This window comes from Physeter macrocephalus, chromosome 21 (genome assembly GCF_002837175.3).
Source record: "Physeter macrocephalus isolate SW-GA chromosome 21, ASM283717v5, whole genome shotgun sequence".
NCBI lineage: Eukaryota > Metazoa > Chordata > Mammalia > Artiodactyla > Physeteridae > Physeter > Physeter macrocephalus.
Genome location: NC_041234.1, coordinates 110,466,823 through 110,470,909, shown reverse-complemented (window position 1 = coordinate 110,470,909; position 4,087 = coordinate 110,466,823).

Sequence of the window (4,087 nt, the reverse complement as noted above, 5' to 3'; positions counted from 1 at the left end):
TCACAATGTTGATTCTTCCAATCCAAGAACATGGTATATCTCTCCATCTATTTGTATCATCTTTAATTTCTTTCATCAGTGTCTTATAATTATCTGCATACAGGTCTTTTGTCTCCTTAGGTAGGTTTATTCCTAGATATTTTACTCTTTTGTTGCAGTGGTAAATGGGAGTGTTTTCTTAATTTCTCTTTCAGATTTTTCACCCTTAGTGTATAGGAATGCAAGAGATTTCTGTGCATTAATTTTGTATCCTGCTACTTTACCAAATTCATTGATTAGCTCTAGTGGTTTTCTGGTAGTGTCTTTAGGATTCTCTATGTATAGTATCATGTCATCTGCAAACAGTGACAGCTTTACTTCTTCCGGAAAAGAGTAACTTTGCAGAGGACAAATCTAACAAACACTACCTCAGCCAGAAGATCACAGTCAACATCAGCAGTGACAAGTCATGCTGATAGTATGTATGTTGATGTGATGTAATAAAAATGGCACTTTTCCTTTGTGGCCTTCCTCCCCCAAACCCATAATCAATCTAATCATGGGAAAAACATCTGACAAATCCCAATTGAGGATACTCTACAAAATATCTGACCAGAAATCCTCAAAACTGTCAAGGTCATCAAAAACAAGGAAAGTCTGAGAGACTGTCATAGCCAAGAGTAGCCTAGGGAGACATTGCGATTCAATGTAATGTAAATGTATTTTGGTATCCTTGATAGGATCCTGGAACAGTAACATGACTTTAGGTAAAAACTGAAGAAATCTGAATAAAGCATGAGTTTATTTAGTAATAATGTATCACTGTTGGTTCATTAATGTAATACATGTACCATACTATTGTAAGATGTTAATAATTGAGGAAACGGGGTATGGCAGTATATAGGAAATCTCTGTACTATAGTCTCAATTTTTCTGTAAATCTAAAACTGTTCTAAAAAGTAAAGTTTATTTTATCTATGTTTGTTTGTTTGTTTGTTTACTTATTGGCTGCACGTGGCTTGTGGGATCTTAGTTCCCCGACCAGGGGATCCCTGACCACGGCAGTTGAAAGCGCCGAGTGCTCACCATCGGAGCACCATGGAATTCCTGTAAAGTTTATTTTAAAGAAATAAATGAAGTATTGATACACATTACAACAGGGATGAACCTTGAAAACATTATGCTAAGTGAAAAAAGCCAGTCACTAAAGACTACTCATTGTATGACTCCATATATGTGAATGTCTAGAATAGGCACATCCTTAGAGACAGAAAGTAGATTAGTGGTTGCCTAGGGCTGGAGGGATTGAGAGGAACTGGGGAGTGACTGTTAATGGGTACAGGGTTTCGTTTTGGGGTGATGAAAAAGTTCTAAAATCAATTGTGATGATGGTTGCACAGCTCTTTGAATATACTAAAAACCATTGAATCGTACATTTTGCATAGATGAGTTTTTCGGTATTGAATTATATCTCAATAAAGCAGCTATTAAAAAAAACAAGAACAAAACACCCTCGTGGATGATGGTAGCAGAGGTGTTTGGGAGGCAGAGTGTTCAGTCCTAAGGGCTGCTGTACACACCAGATGCTACCTCAAAGTCAAATGCATTCTCCTAACCTAGTCTGTTATAGCAGGAAGAGTCCTCAGAAATCATCCAGTCAAGCACCCTCATTTTACATTGAGGGAAACTGTGGCCCAGAGGAATTCAAACAGGACAAGGTCACTTCGCTTGTTTTTTTGGGCTTTTTTTTTTTTAATTAATTAATTTATTTATTTATTTATTTATTTATTGGCTGCGCTGGGTCTTCGTTGCTGCGTGCGGGCTTTCTCTAGTTGCGGCGAGCGGGGGCTACTCTTCGTTGCGGTGCGCGGGCTCTCAACGTGGAGGCTTCTCTTGTTGCGGAGCACGGGCTCTAGGTGCACGGGCTTCAGTAGTTGTGGCACGCAGTCTCAGTAGTTGTGTCTCGCAGGCTCTGGAGCACAGGCTCAGTAGTTGTGGTGCACGGGCTTAGTTGCTCCGCGGCATGTGGGATCTTCCCAGACCAGGGCTCGAACCCATGTCCCCTGCATCGGCAGGCGGATTCTTAACCACCGTGCTACCAGGGAAGTCCCCACTTAGCTTGTTAATGCCAGATTGGATGAACTAGCACTTGGGTATCCTATCTCTCTGTTCAATGATTTTTACAACTATCTCCCAAGCTGCCTTTAATAAGGTTGACTATGTTTCTAGCCACCTTGACAGTGAACCTCTTCTCAGTTGGAGGGTAGATGGAAAAGATCAAATCATTACCGAAAGAAAAACAAAATAATCTTTTCAGGGAATTCCCTGGCGGTCCAGTGGTTAGGACCTCACGCTTTCACTGCCAAGGGCCTGGGGTTCAATCTGTGGTCAGGGAACTAAGATCCCACAAGCCGCATGGCGTGGCCAAAAAAAAAAAAAAAAAAAAAGCAATCTTTTCAGTTACTCAAAACCTAGATTAAATCTCCAACTGGTTCTTGTGGTAGCAGCTCTGCTCACAACTCATTTTAAGCACTTTGTGTGTTAAAGGAAGCCTTCATTGAGAAAAAGGGCTCCTGTTTTTTAAAAAGTAATTAAGAGCTCATTTATTTTTAAAATATGTTATTCTCTACGGAAATGTCAGGAAAATTGAGCAGAAGTTTACATTCGCCTGTATATTTTACTCTTAGATTTTATTCATATCCATTTATATGTGCATCTTGGAAATTCCTGATGAGCAAAAAAAACAAAAAATGTATAATACTTAGTAGACATTATTCAAAACATTTACTGAATGTTAACTTTTATTTAAATATGAAACCATCAGGGACTTTTGAAATGTGTTTGAAAAACTTTGCCAAAGCCCACGATTTATTTATCCCATCAACATTTTTAAGGCATTCTATGTGTCAGGAAGCGTGCAAGGATCTGGGGACAACAGGAAGTTAGGGGCTCACAATATAGGGCTGGAGAGGCAAAGTCAACAGGGACTCTGTCTTGAGACAGAATGAAATGGGAGCCATTCCACCAAAGAGCCAGGGTATGCGAGAGGGGCCAGAGAAGGGGCTTCCTGGAGAAGAGATGGTTTAAGCTGCACCTTCTACAGCGTGTAGGACTTTTTTAGGAAGAGAAGGAGTGGCGGACACTTCAGGCTGATAGAACAGCATGAGAAGGACACGCGGTCATACACCTTGGAGTCAGGGAACTTCGAGTGGTTAAGTAGCATGGCTGCAGAGAAAGGGGGTGGAGAGATGTTGTGGGAATTGAGGCTGGAGTGGTAGAAAAGGGTCCTACTTGTGGGCCGTGAATGCCGCACTAAGGTCCTTGATCCTGTACTCAGTGGGAACCACAAAAGGATTTTGTTCAGTGCTTTATAAAGATCAAGATGATGGTGGTGTGGAGGACACATTGGCGACAGAAGAGACTGGAGGCAGGGAGGTTAGCCAAGAGGTTGTTTCATTTTGCTTCAGGCAAGAGAGAAAGACCTGGCCGGGCACCGTGGCAGTGAAACTGAGAAGTGGTAGGATCCAGAGACGGGAATCTCTGTTGCCCCTCGGCTGGGGGTGCACAAAGAGGGAGGTGGTGTAAACAGAGAACACAAGAAAAGGAGCCTGGGCTTCCCTGGTGGCGCAGTGGTTGAGAATCCGCCTGCCGATGCAGGGGACGCGGGTTCGAGCCCCGGTCAGATCCCACATGCCGCGGAGCGGCTGGGCCCGTGAGCCGTGGCCGCTGAGCCTGCGCGTCCGGAGCCTGTGCTCCGCAACGGGAGAGGCCACAACAGTGAGAGGCCCGCGTACAGCAAAAAAAAAAAAAAAAAAAACAAAAACAAAAAAAAAAGAAAAGGAGCCTAAGTTCTTTTTTTTTTTAAGTGAAGAGGATGACGTTTTATAAGTAAGTTTAGTTTGGTGCTACAGGATTCTGTACACAACTACAATCATTCATAGATCACTTTTGTGCAAACAAACTATGGCTCCATCAAATTTAATGTGGTTTCGTATGGTAATAAAAGCCAATTCCGGGCTTCCCTCGTGGCGCAGTGGTTGAGAGTCCGCCTGCCGATGCAGGGGACGCGGGTTCGAGCCCCGGTCCGGGAGGATCCCACGTGCCGCGG